This window comes from Metopolophium dirhodum, chromosome 6 (assembly GCF_019925205.1).
Source record: "Metopolophium dirhodum isolate CAU chromosome 6, ASM1992520v1, whole genome shotgun sequence".
Taxonomy (NCBI): domain Eukaryota; kingdom Metazoa; phylum Arthropoda; class Insecta; order Hemiptera; family Aphididae; genus Metopolophium; species Metopolophium dirhodum.
The window spans coordinates 31,414,086-31,441,072 of NC_083565.1; the positions used below are offsets into that span (position 1 = coordinate 31,414,086).

The 26,987-nt window shown below is 31.6% G+C and overlaps 3 long non-coding RNA genes across 3 annotated transcripts; 2 read left to right on the forward strand and 1 right to left on the reverse strand.

The window, feature by feature from the left end:
• Nucleotides 1-6,200: 6,200 nt before the first annotated feature.
• On the reverse strand, nucleotides 6,201-7,465 carry LOC132947858 (uncharacterized). The gene is made up of 3 exons (XR_009664946.1): nucleotides 7,364-7,465; nucleotides 7,144-7,292; nucleotides 6,201-6,341 (listed from the first exon to the last, which is right to left on the reverse strand). It is a non-coding gene; the product is annotated as an uncharacterized LOC132947858 (long non-coding RNA).
• Nucleotides 7,466-10,189: 2,724 nt separating this feature from the next.
• LOC132947504 (uncharacterized) lies at nucleotides 10,190-11,852 on the forward strand. Its single transcript, XR_009664936.1, has 3 exons — nucleotides 10,190-10,301; nucleotides 10,407-10,554; nucleotides 11,716-11,852. It is a non-coding gene; the product is annotated as an uncharacterized LOC132947504 (long non-coding RNA).
• Nucleotides 11,853-21,860: 10,008 nt separating this feature from the next.
• On the forward strand, nucleotides 21,861-23,588 carry LOC132947403 (uncharacterized). The gene is made up of 3 exons (XR_009664914.1): nucleotides 21,861-21,983; nucleotides 22,091-22,238; nucleotides 23,451-23,588. It is a non-coding gene; the product is annotated as an uncharacterized LOC132947403 (long non-coding RNA).
• Nucleotides 23,589-26,987: the final 3,399 nt, after the last annotated feature.

Consider the following 26,987-nt stretch of genomic DNA (forward strand, 5'->3'; position numbering starts at 1 on the left):
ATTTAATAAAGAGTAATTGGGTGGTATAGGGGCTTTGCCCCCGCGCCTCTGTTTTCTGAAAATTATCTGGACTCTCCCCATAACAAATTCCTAAATACGCCACTGATTATAACTCCTCCAGTAAAAATCGACAAGCAGTGTATCGCCTGTTAGTATAGAAAATATTTACTCCCAAAAATTACAACTCCCACAGTAGAAATCACTAGAGAGTAAATACACCTGTTAGTATAGGAAATATTAACTCCCGATAATTATTACTCCCCCAGTAAAATTCACCAGGGAGTAAAAATCATCTGTTAGTATAGGAATTATTAACTCCCGATAATTATTACTCCCCCCGTAAGGATCGCCAGGGAGTAAAAATCGCCTGTTAGTATAGGAAATATTTACTCCCGATAATTATTACTCCCCCAGTAAAAATCTTCAGGGAGTAAAAATCGCCTGTTACACCGGCCGGATCTACATATTATTTTGTAGAACACGGGTCAGCATACGCGCAATTTGGGGGTTCATGAAGGTGTTCAGCAACTCCAAAATTCATATTAGCAACCCAAAATTGTTGACATCATCATCGAATTATTGACTATTATATTATGCCTTAGATATTTGGATACATTTATTTCTAAGATCTAATAATTTTCAAAATAATAATAATACATGGTTACTTATCAGAATAATAATTATAGATAAAAGTGTATTATGTTATAGGTAATTGTTTATATTAAGATTAATGCGAAGGTGTATACAATTAAGTTGTTTGAATGGAGGGGGTATGGGTTGACATAAATCTAGCACCCCCATAAATTTAACCCAAATTGCGCCCATGCTGGTCAGACTGGTCATAACACGCACCGGTTGCAGTAAGGAACACGATAGTTACAAATTTGCTCAATCAAACCATTCGAAAAAAAAATCCCCAGACTGCAATACTATACTATACGTATACTATGTTTTTAACTATATTATTTGACATATCCATCATTCGAAATATTTTTATATACTCTATTTGTGAAGTTATTAAGTTAATTAAGTCGAATTACACATAATATAGTATCGTAATTCAAAACATAATATTATTTATAATATATAACTTTTTTAATAATATAATATAATATACGTATTTGTAATTAAATATTAATATCGTGGTAAATGGTAATTATAGATACTAATAATTAACGTTTAAAAAAATATTTGTTCGACCATTTGCACGTGGTACCTAATATTGTAGTCTGGGGATTTTTTTTTTTTCCAGGATTCATATTCCGCTTTAAGGAATACGTATTATGTCATAATGTCCGTTACACCGGTAATGACGATGAAGCAATGAGCAATGGCGACGCGTTCCGGCGCTCCATGCCGGGGCCCGGGTCTTCACGCAGGCCGCAGGCGACACTCGACGGCGGTGCCGTGTTCTGTTCCTGACTCAGCTGGCGTTTTCCGTTCTTCCGTCACAGAACACGGGACCGACCGCATCGCCTTCGCAAGTGGCCCCAGAATTCCCAAAACGCTCGGATTTTCATAATATTTGAAGCAAAATACATTGTTCCGAGATGTCACTGTAAAACGTGCTTCGGAAAAATAATTGAAATCCACAAAAAAGTACTTCGGAGAAGTAAAAAAGGCTTGAAAAAGTAGAATTTGGAGCTTAATAAAGAAATGAAATCAAACCCAAAATTCTGTGCCTTAACTTGAAAAAATATCAATTCACAAAAATGTCAAGATGTTCAACTGCACAAACGTTGAAAAAAAATTAGCTCAGAACAGCGCGAATTATAGATTGTCAACAAAAATTTGAGACAGACAGATTAACTCGTAAACAAGTCGACAACTCCGATTTATGGCTAATTTCATCATTTTCATCATTAATATACGCCGTTCTGTGCTAATTTTTTTTCTTCTAGTCGTAAGCTTTTGTAAATCGTTCGTAAATAGTAGTCTGATATCTTACTGATTACTGATAAGTCATAATCGTGGACATTAGACCTAAGACCGTAGAATAATATTCTACTAAATTCTACTAATTCTATTTAACTACCTATACAGGCTACAGTTACAATTAATTGAAGTTACTAAACCTTAGTTACTGTTTGGGTCGACCTTAAAAGCAAACAGCTATTGTTGGCAAATATTTTACCAAGTATTATGTTGGAAATATTGAAAAACGTAAATGCTCGTTTGGCAAATAATTTATTAATATGTCTAAAAACTGATTAAAAAAAGTAAACACTTACTAATTAAATAATTACATAGGTACTAATTAAAATTACTGCAAATATTAAAACCTAATACTCAAAACTTAGAACCAATACATTTTCATATAATATTTTCTATTAGGTAGTTATTAATTTATTACCAGACTGCCATTACATAATTTAATAATCAAAATGATTTATTATTCATCAATAAACTGAAATATTATTGATATTACATTATTATTACACTCTGGTAGCTATATATTTAACAATTATCTAAACTTCATACGATTAACTTATAATAATAATGAAAATAAAAATAAAAACATAAAATATTACAAAAAAATCGTAGTCACACATTTTACTTTCGTAGGCCCATATAGTGCATATGCGCTATTACGGTTCACGGTATTACGATGATAATTAAAAATTTAAAAATCTCGAGGCCCTTAACAAGCGTGGGGCCTTGGACATATGTCCCATTTGTCCCCTCCTAGTGCCTGAGGTACTATGTACGACGCATACACTATTATAAAAATAATTCGACGCGTGTGCCCATATGTTACACAAACTCAGTAATTTTATCGTAGTAACAAACGCGTGCCTCGAAGTGGATCGAATGATTTTTATCGTTTTTAAGTCTGTGGCTGAGTCAGTAAATTGTATTAATAAAAATTGTATAATATAATAGTTTATTAATTGTTAAACTCATAGACAAACAAAAAAAATAATCATCGGACAAGACTTCGTGTCAATAATACAACGAACACGGCGGCACAGTTGGCCCAGAAATATATTATTTTCACCGGGCAAACGAATGTAGCGATGAAGAGCTGCCTCGATGACGCGGCCACAGGAGTGACGCGATGTTCGGCGAGCGGCTAGTGCACGTGTTATGTGACGACAGCAGTGCAATTGACGTAAAACAAAAAATAACGACATGGGATCGAAAAAGTGATGTTGCGTGGAATCGACGGTGACCGGATGGTTACCTGCGCGCCATCGATAAACTCTCATATATATTATATGGTCATCGCTCCTGCATACCGTCCGGTGGGCCGGCCGTGGAGAAAGCGAGTGGGCCACTTACCACTTACCTGCAGTTACCACCGTACGTAATATATCGCGTATAATATATTACTCTACGTCGCGTAATTTTGTCTGAATGCCTAACGCTATGTCCTAGCTGGTTTGCACGCATGCGGGGAAAAATAAATGGCTTGTATTTCGCCGCATGTGCAGGGCAACGCATTGCGTGCAGAACAGTGTGGTCAGTATATAAGACGCACTAGCTAGGACGCATTACGTTAGACAACAAAGAACAGCGCGTCCCTCGCCCGTCCGGCGGCTCAGTTGGTGTGTTGCTATTCCGGATCGGCCGCCCGATCAGGTTCTCGACGCATTGCTATCGCTTCCGCGGTATTGCGCCTTCTGATATACAACTATTATCGCACATTTCGGTCCGTCCGCGATCGTCATCGACTGCCGTTGCACAGTTGTAGTCTGCACCTCAAGACGACGTCGGCCCTTACATATTTTGTGTCACCACGAACCTAACTTTTTGGGTTATCTACTTCACTTAGATTGTTATTTTTAAATGTTAACACATTAGTTACATAATATTATATTTAATTTGTACCAAGGACTTATAAGTTATAAGCCATAGCTAGGTTGCGCCAGGAGATCAATAAATCCGAGATTGGCTATAATAATAATGACTAATGATAGTAGCTTTATTTTTTTATACGTGTAAATGTGTAATCAATTACTAGCAGAAAGAAACTATTATGTGGTTATGATTTAACACTATCACAAGATCACTCACACTTACACGAAACGTATACTTATATGGAATTATTATTACATACCTATTCATAATTAAAACATAATTTAGCCGCCAATAAATTGGAAGTGCGTTCATTATTACGTGTGTTTCTATAAATCTAGAGTGAATCCTTTTTTAAAAAGTATACGTATGTGAGGCGGGCTGTCGCTGCCATGCCCCGCGACAGTCCGGTCGTGGTTTGTGTAGGGTGTTTATGGACAATAACTATAAAGAACAACACGTCTTGGTGACTGTAACCGAAGTCCACGTGGGACGTTTATTTGAAACATTTCTGTGGTTGAACAATATGTAAAACAAAACAGGGTGACGGCGTGGCAAAGGCCGTGGTTACAACAATCGAGGTAAGTAGTTCGTTTTCACAGTGGTCGAACTAGGAAAGACAAAGACTGTCGGCGTCAGTTTGTTGTCCGTCGGACGGTTGGAGAACGAGAGCGCGAGCGCGGGTGGCCTGAACTCGCCCGACGCGACTTATCTTCCCGTCCCGACTTAGTAGTGGGAGAGTCGACTGTGTCGCGTCATCGTAACCAGTGTTCGGACTTATCTAGATAGTTATTTGTTCATCTTTTATCTTATCTAGACATATAGTTACAAGTTAATTAAACGTTCATCTTAGATAATTTTTTTACTAATCTAAATAAATTCATCTAGAATATATTATTGATAAAAATCGAGAAATTGTACAAACGCGTTTTTAAATATTTATATAGATTCTCAAACAAAGATTATAAGTAATGTAATTATTTTTATTTACATCATTATTATTATTATTATTATGTTCCTAGTGCCCAACTAAAATATACCTAAATTTAAAACCATTTAAAAAATAATTGTATCTCTTTTTTTATCTAGATAAAAAAATACGTATATAATCCGAACACTGGTCGTAACCCATTTGGTATTATGGTTGCAGAGAATATGTAGCTTCGGTGCCCGTACTATTGTAGTGGACGCCGTCGCGTACTGTATAAAATTTTTATTTTTTTATTATTAACGTGTTTGTTTAGTTTTTTATAATATTATTATTATTTTTTTTTTTTTTTTTATTGAGTAACCTGCGGCAACATAGGCCATTGGGTGTGGGGGAGGGCACTGTAGGTTTTTAAATTGGGTAAGTTGGTACACGTGTGTGTTGTGTTTTGGCAGAATTTCTAATGGGGCACTCGTAGGTTTCTGCCATGCCCCGGGGGGGGGGGGGGATGGCGGCACTTGTTCTCCGGACACCGTGACTTGCCCGAAGAAAAATGCCGCCCATGGCCGAGGTATCGAACTTGGGTCGGCTGCATCGCAGCCGACGCCTTAGTCCGCTCGGCCACTCCGTCCCCCCATAATATTATTTGCACTAGCGAAAAACGTTATAATTGTTATTATACAAGTGTACGAATAGCATTCTCTTATCGTAGTATTTATATTGCTCGTGTATTATGATTATCACTTATTCACTTATCAGTATTAAAAATAAATAATTATTTTAATAGTTGTAATATTGCATCGCAAAACACGTAAAATTGAAAAATCATGTTGTTTGTGGATAACAATAATAACTAACAATATCTAACTTTATGTTGCTCACAATATTTAAAATATTTTAATTAATTGCAAAATAAAGCTTAATACTCATCAATCATTTGTATTTGGATATAATTATTATTACGTTCACGGACAAAATAAACAAATAAAATAAATCTCGATTATTAATCCGATATAATTATATTATTATTGTTATAAATAAAAGTACTCATCAAGTGTTCAGCAAGGTCAATAACCGATTATTATAAAAAAAAAATAGTAGTTCATGTTGATTACTCTGATATCGAACAACCGATAGTTTATACCTACCTAGTTGCACTATTAAATGTTAATGTTTTGGTTGATCTCACCTTAGTCACATTTAAAATATTTTCATTAATCTATTAAACTTTTTAGAAAGACTATTTGTATCTTTATAATAATCTACTTCTGATAATATTATTAAGTATGTTATGACTGATGTCTGATACTCGTTACACAATACGTATTCATGATATTATTAACATGATATATAACGATAAAATCAATTTAAAATAAATTATATTATTATTCATTACATTGCCACGTGATTAAAAAATCGTGAATCTGTACTATGGACAGAAAATTAGGTAAAGATAAAAAATTACACCAAACAGTTACGTTTACCGGAAAAGGCTGATTTATTTTGCGGTTTCAATACTGAAATTAATTACATATATTTACATATTATTTTTGGTACTGTTTGGGTTATGGCATTTTTGAGTTTTGCAATAGATGGACTGAATGCATTAACAGTTCTGAAACAAAACAAAAATAAAATGTAAATCAAAACGACGTATAGTTTAACGATAAAAGTAATTTTCAATATAAATTACATCAATTATAAAGTAAACAATACTATGAGAACATAATACTATAATATTGCTACCTGCCTATCTATGAAGAAGAATTCGTAATCATAAATTTCAAACAACTATTAGTATATTTCAAAGTACAAAAAAAAATGCTAAACAATTCACTAATCTATATGTTTTTTTATGAGAAACTGCATTAAGCATTAACCACGTTAACTTATATTAATTAATAGAATATAAATTATAATAATATTATAGTAAAATATATACGTTTATAATCGTATAATTATACTAAATACAATAATTTATATCAAATTTACCATTATAAATATTTATTATGCCAAGTTAACATGAAAAAATTTAAAATTAATATCGTTTATTATTGTTGGTTTAATATTTTGTGAACGTTGCACGTTCAAAATCTTATTAACAATGCCTGATCACGTAATTCATACTAAATGTATTAGTGTAACCATTAAATATCAATACTTAATAATATAATCTTACGTTATCTTAAGTTAAATTGTTAGATATTGCAAAAATATTTCTATGAGAAAAATGTTTTTAAAAAGTTGATTTTAATGTTGTATTTGTAAATTGAATCAATAAAAATAATATTAATCGTAAAAGCAACTAAAAATTTTTTTTCTATTTTTATAGTTGGTATAGGTAGCTGTGATTTTGTTTTCAAACAAATTTTGATTTTAAAATTGAAAAAAAATCTTAATTCTCGTTTCTAACTCACAATCAGTTGGCTGGTCGCTGGTGTGGCTTTGGCGACGGTCTTGACGACCTTGGCAGATTGCACTTGTCCGACGACGACGATGTTCATGGATACTTTTTCTGCGCCCATTTTTGGTTTTTTGGTTGGTCTTTGAGGATGAAAGTAAAAAACTGTAAATGGAAAAAAAAATTATTATTAATTTGAAATGAAAAAAAAACAATTAATGTCGTTTCATACTTACCAAAGAATAGATCTGCACAAAGAATGCGTTATGCCGGAATCGATATCTCGGGAGCCTTTATATACAAACCCACCGACCGATTTAAGGCGGGGCGGCGTCGTGGCGTGATTATTGTATTATTACGATAATTGTTTTTTTAAAAAACATTGATGAACACGGGCTGTGGCACGTTATATATAGCTTACGAAAATCACATACGGTTAAATTTAAATTTTTTAATTTAGTCCCCTTCAGACACATCGAATTATTGAATATTAACGGGAGTACCTAGTATAGGTACTACGACCTACCACATACAATAATTAATCATAATATGTAAACAATACACGTCGAACAAAATATAATTAATATAAGACTTGTAAAAATAAAAGATTTTTCATTATTGTATAATGTTCGTTACATCGTTAGACATTCATTTTGTGCTAATATTCATATTATTATAAATATTTGTATCGTTTGTAGACAATTATAGCTACGAGTTTTTATTGTTCATTAAGAGGACGTCGCACCAGCACATGTTGTCTCCGTCTTACACGTGTACGACATACCAAATTTTACGCTCAGCAGATCACATTTAGCCCCGTTAATTTTAAAATTAGAGTGAATTGACCTCTTATAAAATTTAAAGTTAACAATGTTATCTAGGGCATCTCATCGGCTTTTTGTTAAATTTTAATTTGAAATCGAGTTGTGAGCATTAAAAGATGTATAGGTAAACAATTTACAATTTTAAAATACTCATAATTCACTTTAAAACTGAAATATAACAAAAAGCCGATGAGATGCACTAGATAACATTTTTAACTTTACATTTTATAAGAGGTCAATTCACTCTAATTTTAAAATTAACGGGGCTAAACGTGATCTTCTGAGCGTAAAAATTGGTATGTCGTACACGTGTAAGACGGAGACAACATATTATGCGGGTACGACGTCCTTTTAATCTTTATATCTTCAAAAAGTTGTTTATAAAAATACATCATATACATCGATATCACCGGCTAGTGGTAGAAAAATTCCCATCAAAATCATTAGACATAATAATATTATTATAATGTTTGTTATCTGAAAATAATCGTATTATATCGTTAGTAACCAGACAAACATTTATTTGAACTTACGATCTTTTGTATACAGCCCATATTGCTGGACGACAATATTATGTTTGATAATGATAATTAATAAGTACCTATAGGTAAAACCTGATACCTACATATAGTTATGTGATCTTCAAGTGGAAATACGTCGTCGTGAAAACAATTGATTATATTTTGTACATTTATTCATATGACATAATTGATAATTAATATAAACGCGATAATTCATTAATTAATTTATTAATTTTACATGTTTATCTTATTAATTCATTTTTTTATAAATCATTGTTCATTTTACATTTTGAAAATACAAATTCCTGGTTCTTAAAGGACTCACAACACAATTTTTTTTTAAATTTTATTTTATGGGTGAATTAAGTCCAAATAATGAAAAACGTTTGGTAAAAAACCGAAATTAAAAAAATTATTATTCAACGAGATAATGAAAGTCGATTAAAAGCCATGTGACATCATATAAAGCATCATAAATCATCTAAGCAAACTCGTATTTCGTTTTGTGATGTCCTTTAGGTAAAGGGGGTTTATTTCAGAACAGTTTACGACTGACATCGGATAAATATCAAACTTTTGAAAATATAGGGAGGTACCTACTTAAAATTTAAAAATCATAGAACGCGGTTGTTTATTAACCCTGTATAAAAATCACAAAAAGACAATTTTATAATAATATGAATTAAATATTAATAAACTCATGGTGGTTATATGACATGGAAAATATAATGATAGTAAAAATAGTAATTTGTTCACTTAACAAAGTGGTATAATAATTGATTGAGTTTATTATATTGTGGTTTATTCAGGGATGGAAATCAAAATAAAAATGTTCAATTTTAATTTCAATTCACTTATAAATACATATTTGCTTTTTTTTTGATTTCAATTAAAAAAAAAAAACATATTAATATTATAATTTAATAATTTATTTACTATTTCACATTGTCGATTTGATTTATTGTATAAAGATCTTTTTATTAGATTTTAAACGTACTTTTTTCGATTTAAAATATAAATTTAACATTTTAACGATTTAAATAACTACGAGGAACCTGTCGTCCATATTTGTCGATACACACGGCTATCAAACGGGAATAAAAAAAAATGAAATATTAGTTAGGTGTATCGTATTACCTACATTGCTACATATTATAAACATTATTATAGTTTATAGACCTATGGACTATTGTTGAATTAAAAATTTAAATCATACATTTTTCAATTTTTTTAATTGATTTGATTATGCAAACTATTGAAAAAAGATTATTTTTTGGTAAAAATTATCAATTGTAATTTGACATTTGAATACCATTAAAAACAATTTATATCACTTGATTTTTAATCGATATTCAAGTCGGATTTTGAAATAATTATATTTCAAGCCAAGGATCTGATTAATTAATATTTTTGGGTGGACTATTTTATAAAGGAATCTATATTTCAATAACCATTTTTATGATTTAAGTCAACTTGACGTGCATAATATTTTGTAGACGTTCACCAAAATTGGAATATATGGAAATCACAATGACCAATATTTTCCCACTATTATTTAGTGACATATTTTAGAAGCCGGTTTAATTATATTAATTGATCCGTTCACACAATACTCGATGGATATGTTTTCAAAGTTAAATAGCAAAATATGTAAATAACTAGTAATATTTGACGTCGTCCGACGTACAAAAACAGTTACACGAATCATATTTCAGAGCTCGTCACGCCACCACGCCAGTGTGCTCTGCACACTAGGCCACTGATGTATAAAAGGACGTTCTGATGCTTCGTTCCGGCATAACGCAATTTTCGTTCAAATATAATCTTATGTAAGTATATAGCTGACGAGATACAAAATTTCTTTGATCTTTATATTAATTTAAATTGTTCGTGTTTTCTATTTTTAATTTAATTTTTTTTTTGTCTACTTGCAGTTTTCACTTTACACCTCAAAAAACCAACCAAAAACCAAAAATGGGCGCTGAAAAAGTAACCATGAACATCGTCGTCGTCGGACAAATCCAATCTGCCAAGGCCATCAAATCGGTCGCCAAAGCCACTCCAGCCACCAGCCAATTGATGGTGAGTTAACAATTCTGTGATTTATATTAATATTAAATTACGAATAATAGTGGGATTGTATTTTTTTCCCAATCGTATTGTTACTGTGTTTTTATTTTCTTTTATTGTTGTGCACATACATAGATTGGTATGTTTATTTAATTGTTCACATGGTATATAAATTAAATCAGTAGTACAATATTCTTTTTTATATCACGTATATGTCATTAAAATATATACAATTTTTTTTTATTATTATATCAAACTTACTACTTAGAGCTTAAATAATTCTGTTCAATATTTTATTGTTACATCAAGTTGAATTGTTATTGTTTTTATATAAATAACCTATTTTTGATCATTTTTAATCATAACTTACTAAATATTAAATCTTTCGATACAAGTCTCGAAAATCTATTTTCTCTACCTCTTATAGAACTAAAATGTATTAACAAGATGTCATATATTTTCGCACACAATATAGTCATAATAGACTGTCAGTGTTGTATTCTATTCTAGTAAATGTATTCAAAAATATTTTTAGTATTACTTAAAACATTTTACAATTAAGTATTAGGAAGTATCTTAATACAGTATTGGTATAACTGAATTTAAAAACTAAAAAATTGTTTGTAAACTATACTTTTAAAAATTCAAAATAATTATTTGTCGCAGTTCAGGTTGTTATTTGATAATTATTATATTATTTTAATTATAATAAATTAAAATCCAATTATTAAGGTGTAGGATTATAGTTTAATTATATAAAATTTATAAATTATACATTTATTTATTTATTTTCTTTTTTCGGTATAAAATGAAGTAGCTATAAGTAATATAAAGTTTTAATGATACTTGAATGTTGACATCACAACATTATATAAGTATAATTACTAAATAGGTACATCAATAATTTTACCTACTTGTACAATTAAATGATTAAAATTAAAAGTATATGTCTAGTATTAGTACAAATAGTTCTTAAAACTTAAAAATCTATGAACTGTATTTTAAATACTTTCTGAATCGATGTATATTCTTATATTAATTTAAATGTGATTTAAAAAATATTTTTACAACTCTGTAAACTATAAAGTATAACAAATTTTGTAATCCTGTTAGTATTTATAATTTTATACTTAAGTATATTATATATATTGAATATTTTTTGTTTTGTTCCAGAACTGTTAATTCAAGTCCACATCAATCTCAAACTCAAAAATGCCATAGCCCAAACAGTACATAATTTTATAATTTGTTTTTAATTATAATAATGTGTATTGACATTGCAAAATAAATCAGTCTCTTCCGTCAATGAATTCGTTTATTATTTATTTGTGCCATTCTGAGTCCTTATTATATGTCTGTTTATATGTCTTTGTTAATATTTAATGGTATTTCAAAGGTAAAAATAGTGTGCAGTAATTGTTATACTTATTGACTATTGTAATAGTTTTGGTATATTTTCAACACTACTTACTATGGTTTTTATATGGTATTTTTCAATCGTTTTTAGGGCATTGAATAAAATATTTAGGGTTTTGTCACTTCATAGAATTTTTATGAAATATTTAATTTCTATATAATATAAAAAAAAATTCCATTCCCCGCTAAATGTACAGGACGCGCGCGACCGTACTTTGTTCCCGGCGGGCCCGCCGCGGCGGAGATAACGTACAAACTGAGTGCCACCGTCGCGCGTGTTCATCGATAATTTTTTCAAAAAGTCGAGTTTTACCACTTTACGTCGCGTAGGTATTACTATATACAGGCATAAATACATGCGTCGGGAGGTTCGATTTCGTTCGCGAATCTCGCGTTTTCGACGTCTTAGGGCGGCGGAGCCGGTCGTCTGCCGTCCGAACTGGTAGCAACGCCCTTTACAACGCCATTTGAAGGACGTCTAAACCGCGTTCGTAATTCGCCGGGACGCCGAAACGGTTTAAGAGTCATAGATTTGACTCCAGTTTTCAACTCAATAGGTAGGCAGGTAGGTTAGGGCGTTGGTGCGGATGACCAGCCAGTTGTGGTGTCGAAGCCGGCCAATTTGAGGCGGTCGTGTAAAACCGAATTTTTTTTTCGTGTTTTATTTTTTTCGTTATTTACCTTTTGCTATCACTTCTGCCTTATCGTATTTAACGAAAATTCGAGTTTCACTGCCTTTACGGATTTCGTACGACCCCGTTCGGATTGTATTCGCGTTCCCGGCTAAATGTATAGGCTGCGCGCAGCCGTACTTTGACATCGACGAGTCCCGGGCCGATTGACATCGAAGAGATCGCCGCCGTAGTGTCTCTATTACTATATACAGGCTTGAATATATGCGCCCGAAATGTTTTACATTTTTTTTCACGTAATTTATGACTTATAATTTGCGTTTTCTGCAGCAGTAATGAACGTTGCATACCTGTTGGCGCTGTTGCCGTGTCATAGAAGTAACACGTTGTCCTCTATCCTACGAAGTCGGATAGCCTACCCTTATTACTTCGGCAAAATTCATTCGAGGTGACTGACCTGCTATAGACAACCAAAGAAATATTGCGGCTGTATGATTTTCATGGACGCCCGAAATGTTTTGAATTTTATTTCACGGAATTTATTACTTAAATTTGCGTTTTCCGTGACAGTAATGAACGCTTTCCGCGATTCGACGCAGTCGGATTGCATACCTGTTGCCGTGACCCAGCAATTCCACATTGTCCGCTATCCGACGATTGCCTTCCCGGATAACTGAGGTGACTGACCTGCTAGACACCAAAATAATAGCGGCGGCTAAATGATTCTTTTACGGAATTTCGAATTTCCGGCGGTGTTTTCGAAAAGCCTCTGTCAAAGACTTTGTCCGCTACGCCGCGACCCGGCCGTCAGGATGGCCTGCCCAAGCTACCGCGTCGAACCGCAGTGATCCTGACCTTATCACAGTTCCTTATGTGTTTAAAATTATTCACTCTATGTATACCTTTCAAATAAATATCTACCAGTCCACTAAATCCAAAATAAATTGTCAGCTGCACGCGCCTATGCGTATAATGGTTCAAAACTAAACCTGAAAGTTTAACAACAATATTATTTTTCGACATGCAGCTCTATTATATTATATAAGAATTATACTATTATTTTACCTATGTAAAATTCAATTTTGAATTTTTTTAAATATTATTTTGTATTAACTATTCGACTATATTGACGTTTGCACGTTCTACATAATACATATTATATTATTATTATTTACAATTCTTGTATTGGTTTTGGTCGTTTATGTCGTATCCGCCGGTGTAATGCGTTAGGTATTATATGATTTATTCAGCAGTTTTCGTCGCCTTTAGTGTAGCGTTTATACTGCAGGTCCACGGTCATTACTTTGCATAATCGACTAACGAGTTTTTTTATTTAAAATATATATTTTAACGATTTTTTTAGTCGTTAAATCTGTAACAATTGATTATACACTCGAGAAAACGAAAAAAAAAGAAATTTTTTTTGTTCACATCAAAATATGTTTATTACATATTATAAGCCAAAAAAAGTAAGAAAATGTATGAACAATTTTGAAAAAAAATAGCACATTGGCTAAAAAAAAATATAAATATAATATTTTACACAATATTATGCGTTTATGATAGTAAAAAAAAAAAATAAAATAATATCTGAACAATTAAATAATTTGAAATAATTTAGTAAAATTTAAAGAAAAAAAAATATGACGGACAGGATAGACACAATAAGCAAGGGGGGGGGGGAGAATGCGAGATGGCAATTGGTGCTGAAATGCAGTGTTGCTGGCCACTGGTCACCTCTGCACGTTCTCCGACCTGTCCCGCGGGATGACGAGTTTCGCTGGCGCATTTGCTCGGCCGCTTGACGACCTTGCCCAGCTGGCGAGGCCAGACCGAGACGACCATGGGAGCGACTACGGTTGACGGCGGCTAAAGCGCGATGTCGTGCGCGTCGACGGTCGACGGCGCGACGACTCGGCCGACGGACGGCGAAGACCAAGACGCGGAGCGAGCGAAGTGAGATTTTGTGCTGCGGAACCGGTGGGGACGAGCGAAACGGCCGATGTGGGATGACCGCTGGGCGAAAATGCGAGAGTCAGTGGACCACAGCGCGATCCTTGACTCTCGGTAATTTTCGCCCTGGCGTTGTCCCTTCGGCCGCGTCTTCGTTCCGCCTCCGCGGTGAAGTCGCGCACCGCCAGACCCTGTGAAACAGTTAAGTTTCCGCGAGTCCGACGCCGCTGACGTCCCCGTGTTCCTAGCACGTAAATCTCCATACCACTCACCCCGCGCCGAAGTCTCCGCCGCTGCCGTAGTACCGAGTCGCCATCGCCGTCGTACCGAGTCGGTGTACCGTCGGGGCGGAATCGTTGCCCGCGCCGGTACCTCTACTATATAGCCGCCGTGTCGTCGCCGTCTTCCGTCGCCGCCGCTCCGCGTGACCGTAACTGTAGCCGGGCGCTCGCCGAGCCGCCAGAGGGTCTCGCGCGTCAACGACGACCGAGCGCGCTACGCCAGCGGAACCTGTCGCGCCGCGGGTGGTCGGAGAACGTGCGCGGGTGACTTACCGCCGCGCACCGTCCGTGCTCTTTTTCGCATCCTCCCCTCCATTCCGTCGCCGTCATCCTGTCCGTCGTCTTCAGCCCAGGGGCGGCGAGCTGCGGACGGCTTCTCATCGGCGGCACAGCACAGACCGCGGAAAAAGCGTCCGACGCCTTTCCACCTCGTACGACGAAGTGGATCGCAGTTTCCGGGTATCCAGCCGTCCGGACAGCTCACCAAAACTGTTCCTCACAGCTATACCCCTGGCCGGCTCGACGTTCTCATCATCCAACGCGTCTCGTCTGGTCACAAAACGTCGCCGAGCGGACCGCCCTCGTGAGTCGGAGTGGCATCGACAGACCCCGACTCCGAGGACGGCGCGTCCCCACACGACGACGACGCACAAATGTTCGCCAGCGAAACGGAATGATGGTCCTCTTCTGCTTCCGAAATTTTCGAAACACCTCGATGTTTTCGCCACCACTCCTTCCCATCTGCGCCTCCAAGAATCGGATTTTGTCCATCCGACTCCGGGGTCTGATCGTCGCCACTTGCAGTAGATGCGACCGAATCAATGGCAGACAGAAGAAGCGTAACTAGACGTACGGGGCATTCGTCGATTTCGTCAGCGTAAGTGCCTTCCATTTTGTCGACCGCGACGTCTTCCGAGGTTTCGAGTAATATGACGTTTGCCGCGTAGCGTGCGATATTGTAATAGTTGGTCGCCATATTTTATTTTTCGGGTGAAGATAATTTGTACGTGCGCGTTCCGATGGTTGAGAATTGGTATTGAGCTAAATACAATTAATATTTCAACGGATGAGAGACCGATCTCCGAGAAAATCTCCCAGACGACGCGTATTACCTACTAGCCAGCTATAATTTGTTTATCTTTCTCGTCGGCCCGCAGCATTAGAAGAATTTCGAGCGCGTTAATTTTTTTAAACACCATTATTGTTAGATAATAAGCTGTCGGTGTTGTAATGTATTTTAATAAATGTATTTAAATACTTTTGTAGTATTTCTTAAAACTTTATTAAAGGAACTATTAGGATGTATTTTAATACAGTATTGGAATAACTGTACTTGACAATCAAATAATTTTTTGTATATACTTTTAAAAATTTAATTAAGTAGGTATAGGAAGTATAAAGTTTTAATGATACTTAAATGTTGACTTCACAACTTTATATTAGTATAATTACTAAATATATAAATGATTTTTCCTACTTTGTAAAATTAAATGAATAAAATTAAAAGTATATGCCAAGTACTAGTACAAATAGTTCTTAAAAACTTTTTCTTAAAACTTTAAAGTCTTTGAGTTGTATTTTGAATACTTTCTGTATTGATGTATTCTTATATTAATTTAATTATGATTTTAAATATATATATATTTTACAACTGTGTAAGCTGTAAAATATAACGAATTTTGTAACCTTTTTACAATTTATTTAATTCTACCAAGATTCTATACTTTTATACTTTAGAATATTGTAATATATGAATATTTTTTGTTTTGTTACAGAACTGTTAATTCAAGTCCACATCAGCCTCAAACTCAAAAATGCCATAGCCCAAATAGTATACATAACTTTATAATTTGTTTTTAATTATAATAATGTGTACTGACATTGCAAAATAAATCACTCTCTTCCGTCAATGAAATCGTTTATTATTTATTTGTGCCATTCTGAGTTCTCATTATAGTGTATAGGTATGTCTTTGTTGATATTTCATGGAATTTCAAAGATAATAGTGTGCAGTCATTTTTATACTTATTGTAATAATTTTGGTACATTTTCAACACTTCTTAGTACTTACTATGGTTTTATATGATATTTTTCAATCGTTTTTAGGACATTGAATAAAATATTTAGGGTTTTATAACTTGATAGAATTTTCACGAAATATTTAAATTCTATAAAAAAAAAAAAATAAAAAAAAATGTTTATTATATCTAAAAGTGTATTATCATCGATTTGCAAATAAACATTTTTAAAAGTTATTTTATTTTATTAAAAGAGGAAAATATGTAACATTAATTATTAAAATACAATGTAGAAGTATTTTAATAAATCTATAATACAACACATTTAAGCATAGCCTTTTAATTCTTAAGTTACGAACACATAAGCACATCATAACATAATATTGTAAAGCTCATATAAAAAAAATGTTTGATGTTTTATTTATTACTTGTTAATTAATTAACTAAATATTGTAAATTTTTTCGTAATTCTTAAAAACTATATTAGGTATATTTATATACAACTATAAATTATAGTAGTACAAAATGTTATAACTTTATTAGCTTATAATTTTATAAATAAGTTATAAGTAAATAACAATATGAGTTATTTATTTCTGGATTACTTTATTGAATAAGATTATTGATTTTTAACCACCTAAGGATTCTAGATTTTATTATAATATGATTTATGAATTATAAGACAATTATTACCAATTCACCATATTACGGAGGTCGGTTCTGTCGCACCAATTCACGTTATTGTCACTCGTCAGTCTACGGTTTGTAGTCCCACGAACATTATGTCCGACAATGCTGTCCAGATAAATTGTATAAATATTAATGTACAGTTATTAAATTTAATTATTTAAATATAAAATATCAATGTGCAATTATTAAATTAAATTGTATAAATTAAACTATAAAATAAATATTATAGTTGAATGTATGTTTGTATAGCTTATATACGTACACAAAAACTAGTTAACCAATTTTTGAAAATTTCAAATTATTCTAAGGAGATGTCGGGGACATTTTAAAGAGTGGTTTGGACCACGTCTGATTTTCGCAAAAGGCTATATCCAATCCACCTAAGGACCGTTCTCTAGAGTTATCTGAAAATAATCGTATTGTATCGTTAGCATGTTCACTATCCAGGTATACATTTATTCGAATTTACAACCTTTTGCATTCAGACCATATTGATGGACAATATTATGTTCGATAATGACAATAAGTACCTACCTATATGTACAATTTGTTACCAACATAGATATGTTATCTCTCAGTGGAAATACTTCGCCATGAAAATAATTGATCATCTTATACATTTATTCGCGTATTACATAATCGATAATTAAAATAAACGCTATATAACGTTCATTATTTTATTTTAATTGACACATTTTTGTTTTTACAGTTTGGCCATTAGTTCTTATAGGCAGTTTATATTTTATATTGTTCTTAACCTTGAAAATACAATTTTGGTTCTTATATACATTATAAAGGGAGTTTATATGAGCACAGTTTACGACTGCAATTGTATAAGTATTTAAGTTTTTGAAAATATGATATTTAAATATATAGGTATGTAGCTACTTAAAATTCAAAAATCATAGAATATGCGGGTTAGTAAATAACCCTGTATAGAAATAAAAAAATAAAATTTTATAATTATAATGATTAGAGAATAATACACTCAGAGATCATATTATGACATTATTATAGTAAAAATAGTAATAATTTAGTCTCTTACCAAAGTGGTATGACATATTATGTATTCATATTTATTGTATTGTGGCTTATTCAGAGATTGAAATCAAAATCAAAATATAAATACACTTATGATTCACCTATAAATATTTGTTTTTAGATTCTGGACGTAGCGATGAATGTATTGGTTTTACAATGATTTGTACTCGTTGTAGACGAAATAATGATTTGATTTTTGACTTCAGTGTTTTGTTCGATGGAAAAGTGAAACTAGAGGGGAAAACAAAAAAAAAAAATAAGGTATACCAGACATTTTTACGGTAAATCGGTTTTCGACGAAATAAATTTTGGTTTTTGGTGTAACTCTAAAACAAATAACCGTAGAAATATGTCATTTTCACTGGTTATTTATACAAGCATTTCTGTACACGATAAATTCTCAAAATATTTCGATTTGTTTTGAACTGTTTACGAACATTTTCAGTTTCCAATTTTTTTGGTTTTTTTTCTACGAATGTCGAAATGAAAAATTGAATATTTTTTTGTTGGTTAAAAAAACTTGAACATTTAATACAAGGCTCTTATTTTTTTGTTACAATGATATTTTAAAAATATTAAAAATCCATAGTATCAATATAGGTATTCATATTTATTGTATTGTGGCATATTCAGGGATTGAAATCAAAATGACAATGTTCATTTTCACAAAATATTCATAATATTTGTTTTTTTTTATTTATATTTAAAAAAAAAATTAATTTTATAATTGTATTATTTCTTTACTGTTGCACAATGTCAGTTTAATTGTATTATGTTTTTTTGAATTAGATTTTAAACGTATTATTTTTATTTAAAATATCATATTTACATTTCAACGATTTAAATATTTTGATTTTTTAACACTGCGAGAAACCAATCATCATTCGAGCATTCCATAATATTGTCGATACATACAGCTATGACATGGGAATAAGAAAATTAAATTAAAGTTATTTCGTATCATCTACATTGTTACATAATATGTACAATATTGTAGAGCAGTTATTATCAAATTTTTATTGAAAGAAGCAAACCGTGCTCCTCAAAAAATTTACAAAAATTGGAATATGTATATGAAAAACACAATGCTCAATTTTTGTCAACAATTCAGTGACATATATTTTAAAAGAAGATTTAACTATATTTATTGATCCGTTCACACAATACTCGATAGATATGTTTTCAAAGTAAATAAATAGTAAAACACAAGATTTGACATCGTCCGACGTAGGTACGATATCAGTTACACGAATCACATTTAAGAGATATGGTAGAGTATAGATATATCGAGTATCGACTATTGTTGAATAATAAATTTGAATTATTTTTTTTTTTAATTCTAAATTAATTTGTATAATATAAAAATTATAAAACAATTATTATTTTGGTATAAATTATCGATATAAATTGTTTTCGATTTCAATATGAAATTTGATTACGATTCAAAAAAATGTTAAAATTGTTTGATTTCTTAGATGATTTTTAACGATGTTTATCGATATTTAAAACTAGATTTTGAAATTGATTTCAAGCCCTGAAACATTATATAGCTACTTAATTTAAGCCAAGTTAAAAGTTACTCATATTTTTTTCTCTAACTCGTCAAGTTCAAAGTCAACTTTGAAAAAACCATAACTATTATAACTTATTTTAAATTTTAAAGTTAAAATTTACTAATTTGCAAATAAAACAAATAATAACTCGTATTATGGTTTATTAGATAGTTTTTCTTTACGCTCAAGAAAATTGCTGGAGAAATTAAAAATGATACATCTAAGTAAAAACCTCATTCAAAAATTATTTTTCGTACGAAAATTAACTTTATTTAGATACTTTTGAATAAAAGTAACTTGAAGTTAACACGTTAATCTTAAAAATGTAACTTATTAAGTTAAAAGTTAATTTGGAAAAAAAATAATGAGTTAATTAACTTAACGTTTTAACTTAATTTTAACATTTAACTCGTTAATGCCCAGCCTTGCTGATACGAAGTAATTATTTTTGATTGGGCCATTTTGTAAATGAATCTATACTTTTAGAGTTCAATAAATATTTCTATGATTTATGTTAACTTCACGTGTAGGTTATAGACGTTAACAAACAGGAATATATGAAAAACACAATGTTCAATAATTGTCAACAATTCAGTGAAGTGCTCGAAATGGACCGGAACGCACCGGAACGGCGTTCCAGTTCGTAATATAAACTTTGCGTCCGTTCTGGTTTGTGAAAATTAAAATTTAAGAGTTTCGGTTTGTATATATGAACAGTATCACAATCTAGAGGAATATAATTATAAAATTTCCTTTCGACAAAATATAATATTAATATATAATATACTTAATATAGAGAGAAGTTCAATTTTTTGGTTTTTGGTTTTTGGTTCAACTCTAAAACAAATGACCGTATAGGTACATGCAATTTTGACTGAATGCTTATATTAGAATTTTCTATACACCATAACATTTTCCAAATATTTTGACTTATTTTGAGCTGTTTACGGACATTTTCAGTTTCCATTTTTCTATAAATATCAATAACATTATATTTCTGGGTAAAAAAGTGTGAAAATTAAATGTAAGGCTCCTGATATATCGTTACAATAGCAGTTGAAAAATATTAAAAATACATTGGCGCAGTTTTTTTTATAAGCTTTTAAAGTTCGAATTTTGACAAAATATATCAAATTTAAAATGTAATAATTATTTTGTAGTTTAAAAAGTATAAAATGTTTAATTTTTATAGCTAAGGATTGAAAATTTAAGACAAGATTCCACGTAAATAGGTTATATATAAATTACTTTATTCACAATAATATCATCGAATATTTTTGGTAATGTCATAGGCTGACTGAACGTTTTCGTTTAGAATCATTTTTCTTATACTAATTATTATATCATTGAATTCAAATTTAACACCATCCATTACAGTGACCCACTTGTAACCTACTGTACAGCAGAGCGACATCCACTTACCCACCTTTTTTGAGCTTATAATTACCCATATTATTTGTATCTGTTTAACTAATTATATTGTATTGTAAAGTAAACACGAATTAAAACAATTAAAATAATATTATAATCCGCATATTAATTTTATTAGCGTTCCGGGTCGTAAAATTTTCCATTTCGAGCACTGATTCGGTGACATATTTTAAAAGAAGATTTAATTATATTAATTGATCCGTTCACACAATATTCGATGTATATGTTTTCAAAGTAAATAAATACTAAAACACAAGATTTGACGTCGTCCGACGTAGGTACGATATCAGTTACACGAATCACCTTTAAGAGATATGGTCACGCCACCACGCCAGTGTGCTCTGCACACTCTGCCACTGATGTATAAAAGGACGTTCTAATGCTTCGTTCCGGCATAACGCAATTTTTGTGCAAATATAATTTTCTGTGAGTATATTGTAGCTGACGAGAAATGAAATTTCTCTGATCATTATATTATTTTAAATCATTCGTGTTTTATATTTTTGTTTTTATTTTTTTTTGTCTACTTTCAGTTTTCACTTAACTCCACGAAAAACCAACCAAAAACCAAAAATGGGCGCTGAAAAAGTAACCATGAACATCGTCGTCGTCGGACAAGTCCAATCTGCCAAGGCCATCAAATCGGTCGCCAAAGCCACTCCAGCCACCAGCCAATTGATGGTGAGTTAACAATTCTGTGATTTTTTTAATTATTTGATAAATAGTGGAATTTTGTTTTTTTTCAATTCGTATTGTGTTTCAATTTCATTTTATTTTTGTGTATATGCGTATACACTGGTATGTTTAATTGAGTTTTGACGAGGTATAATATAAATTAAATCAGTATAACAATTGATTTTTTTATCGCGTAAATCATTAAAATATATATAATTTTTTGATAAGCGCACCTATATAAGTTTGTTGAATATTTTATTGTTTAACTATTCATAAAATTTAATTGCGATTGTTTTGATATAAATAAACTATTTATATAATTTTTAATCATAACTTACTAAACACATATTTTAATTCTTTGATAAAAGTCTTAAAAATCTATTTTCTCTACCTGTTAATATAGTACTAATATTGACTAAAAAAATGTCAAATATTTTTTAACACAATATTCTAATAAGCTGTAATCGTAGTAAAGTATTTTGGTAGGTACCTAAATATATTTCATTACTTTTATAGTATTACTTAATATTTTTTTAAATTAAGAATTTGGAAGTATTTAAAAATTAAATACAGTATTAGTTATAATTCTATATCAAAATCAAATAATTTTATGTAAATACTTTTAAAAATTCAAAAGAACTATTTGTCATAGATTGTTTTTTAAAAATTAGTTATTATATTATTTTATTTATAATAAATTAAAATAAAATTATTAAATATTTTATTATTTCATATTTTATTAACAACTGTTTATTGTTTAATTTATATTAAATTATTATAGGGTTAAATTATAACAAATTTTTATTTATTTTCAATTTTTGGTATAAAATGAAGTAGCTATAGGTAGTATTAAGTGTAAATGATACTTGAATGTGACATCACAACTTTATATTAGTAATTACTAGGCAAATAATTACTTAATTAATTTTCCTACTTGTACAATTAAATAAATAAAATTAAAATTGTATGCCAAGTATATATAAGTATATATTAGCACGAATAATTCTTAAAAACTTTTTCTCAAAAGTTAAAAGTATTTGGAAAATATTTGTAATACTTTCTGCATCAATGTATTCTTATCTGTATTTAAATATATTTTTCACAAACTGTATAAAGTATAACGCATTTTGTAACCGTTTTAGAATTTATTATTTAATTCTACCAAGATTTTATACTTTAGTGTATTGTATTAATCGACCATTTTTTGTTTTGTTCTAGAACTGTTAATTCATGTCTACATCAATCTCAAACTAAAAAATGCCATAGCCCAAACAGTACATAAATTTATAATTTGTTTTTAATTATAATAATGTGTATTGACATTGCAAAATAAATCAGCCTCTCCCGTCAATGAAATCGTTTATTATTTATTTGTTCCATTCTGAGTTCTTATTATCGTTTAAACATTATTTATTATTATTTATAATCTATACTATAGTATTGTAAAGCTGGAGAGTTTGTTTTTTTGAACGCGCTAATATCAGGAACTATAATGGGTCGCAGGGGCCTAATACTCTTCTTGACGACCATAGACGGTTATAAACACTATATGATATTATAATTGTCGTCGGTGTCCGATATAATATTATTTATTCAAATAGCTCCGAGACAACCACGGGTAACGCGATATGCGTTGTTCAATATTATATCAGTCAGCTAGTGCATATGGAACTCATAGAACGAATTACTTTTTTTCAAAGAATTATGATTACTATACACGGATTATTTTAGTTAAATATTATGTAGTTTTTTAAGCTGTTTGTCGCGATTCATGGACACGTAAAACGAGCTCGGCCGGCCGCCAGTCGTGGCGCCAAGCGGCAGATTTTTGGTAGGTTAGGTTATCAATGGAATTCCAATCATAAAACGAAGAACATCTGATATCTTGAGGAATGCAATGGTCACGAAGGACTGTTGTTAAAGTAATTTATATCGAACACCGGTCAGAGCTCGTTTCATGAGTAGGTATAATGTATATAGAGCTCAGTGAATACGACACGTAACTGCAGCAGTGCGACAGTACCACACTGAGTATATATATTTATATATATATATATATATTGTATATACCATGGTTACAGCAGCAGGTATAAGAATATTCGATGTGGCCAGGTAACATATTTATCGTCCTAGAGATGGGGGGGGGGGGTGCATATAATATTCTGCACATCGTTTACAGTATCGTTTTGTGCGCCACATCATCACTTTCCACCGCGTTTTTTCTGCATAGGCTTATAATATGCCCTTACCCGTCGGCGTATTAACCTAACCCGCGATTCCACCGCCTAAATTTTATACAATTATCAATACGGTGTAAAATATAAATGTGCCATAAAAACTGCGGTACCTCTAGCCCGTCTCAATTTAAAAACATGTCATACCAATGTCCGTGTGCACAGTCAATGTATGTGTCGGACTACGCATGTCAAACCATGTCTTGTATGTGACACACAAATTGACTATATATGCATACGGCCATAAGAGTTACTGCAGTTTGTTGCCGCCGTACAAAATATATAGTCGTACCTGTGTGCAACGAGCTTCCAGCCTTATCAAACAGATGTGTATCACGCGATATGAATGCTCGGAAGCGCCGTTACGTAACTTTTATCGGCCCACTTTTAGCGTTTACATAACAGCCGAATAGTGGCGAGACTTCGCCCTCGTGTCAGTATTGACGGTGTGATCGTGCGATTGGACAATTTTTTTATGAACCCAATATTGTGCAGTAGGTAGCGATTATAGTGTTGTCCTATATTATACGTTCGGCGTCTGTACACCGGCCCGGCATCGTTTGTTTGTTTGACGTACCTAACAATTATATCAGGTATAGGCGTGTGTGTAGCTGATGTTGCGCTGATATATCGCTCGTAACTCCTGGTGCGGGCGTCGTACGCATGCGCCGCTGTCCAATGTCGCCATCGTCGTGCATTTCCGTAAGCTCAGCGTCTTGCTATCCATGTCACAGTATGTCACTGTCATCGTTGGATACTCGGATACCCACTACCCAGTGATCAGTTTTTATACCACTCGGATATAAATTTAGTTTTTAAGTATTGTAATTTTGCAGTCTTGTAAAAGATACTTTTAAAATTGTATTTACATACAAATACAAATACATCCATTCAGAAAGTATTTAAAATACATTTCAAATACTTTTAAGAAAAAAAGTATTTAAGAACAAAATATAAATACTTGTCATGTATTTAAATACTTTTCAAATACTTTTTTTTATTTTACTTTTCCACTAGTTAGTTTGCTAAATTAATTTTTTAATTACTTGTTTAAAATTGTCATGATACATTCACCTAGGTATTACTAGAAGTTTTTGTACCACTTTCAATTGTATACTGAAAAATTAAAATAAATAAAACTTGTTGGATTATAGAAATTCTTTAATAATATGTACCTAATTAAACAGTTCTTAATGAAATATAAATGATGTGGATATACAGAGCTAGGGGGCAGGAATTCTCAACAATTATGAAAAAAAAATATTTTTATAATTTATAAATAAAATAGTATAATAATTTTCAAAAAAAAAAAAATGACGACCGAATAATTTAATAATCTAACCTAACCGACGAATAATTTGTTTGAATTTTCAAACGTATTTGATTTTCAAATACAAATACGTCCAAGACAGTATTTAAACACATTTACTCAAATGCTTTTACTCAAATACTTTACAAGACTGTAATTTTGTCAGAAGACTCCGGTAATATTATATATTATTTTTTTTTAATTAGTAAAGGCTTCAACACACAACAATTGTATAGGTTTTTAGCCTGCATTATCTACAATATTTAAAATTTAAATACAAAGATATGGATGTACATTAGAACTTAATACTATTATAACTTATATATTAATATATTATGCTGCATCCGTAGCGGTTCGAATTCCTTCCTCGTCTCCACTGTTTTGTTTCTGGATAGCCGTGATTGGAAACATAAGGTAAAATGTAAAACATATTATTGTTTTAAACATTTTATTGTTACTTGAAAAACAAAACCAACTGATGTTTGCCTACAGTTAATGATATTATATCCAAATACTGTAAACTGTCTTACATACTCAACATTTGTTTTATGCCCGCTCCGGGCCTACATACTCTAGACTAGAGAAACTCTTAAATTATATTATTGTGTAGTGAGTAGCGACTAGGCCACTAGGGAGTTTTTTCTGTTCTATATACAATATATACGTTTTTTCCATCTGACATTATTTCATCTGTCTTCACTTTAAAACGGTTGGTAAGATTACCAAAACATTGTTTATTAAACATTCATTTCATTTCTATGTTTTATTATTGTTGATTCAACAATATTTTCGTAAAGTTTATTTTTGTGAATAATTTATTAGATAGGTAGGTATATAGTCATAATATAGTAGGTATATTATATGTACTATCGTATATTTCATATGACTATTATAAACATACTCTACAACTTTGTACTTGCCAGCTAATATATACTATTATAACTATAATAATACACTAGTATATAATAGATCAAACTTAGCTATTATATCTGATACGAATACAATTAATTAAGCCTTTGGCCGATAATATAAGTACCTGATAAAATGGTTGTTGTACAATAAATATAATACACACTATTAGCAACGGCCTACGCTAAATTTAATAATAAATCTTTCGTGCGGAGCTTCGCGCTTACTTAAGTATACGGATGTACAAAAAATTGCGTACAATTATACTTCTTAGTTTATTACAACGAAAAAATAATTTAATAC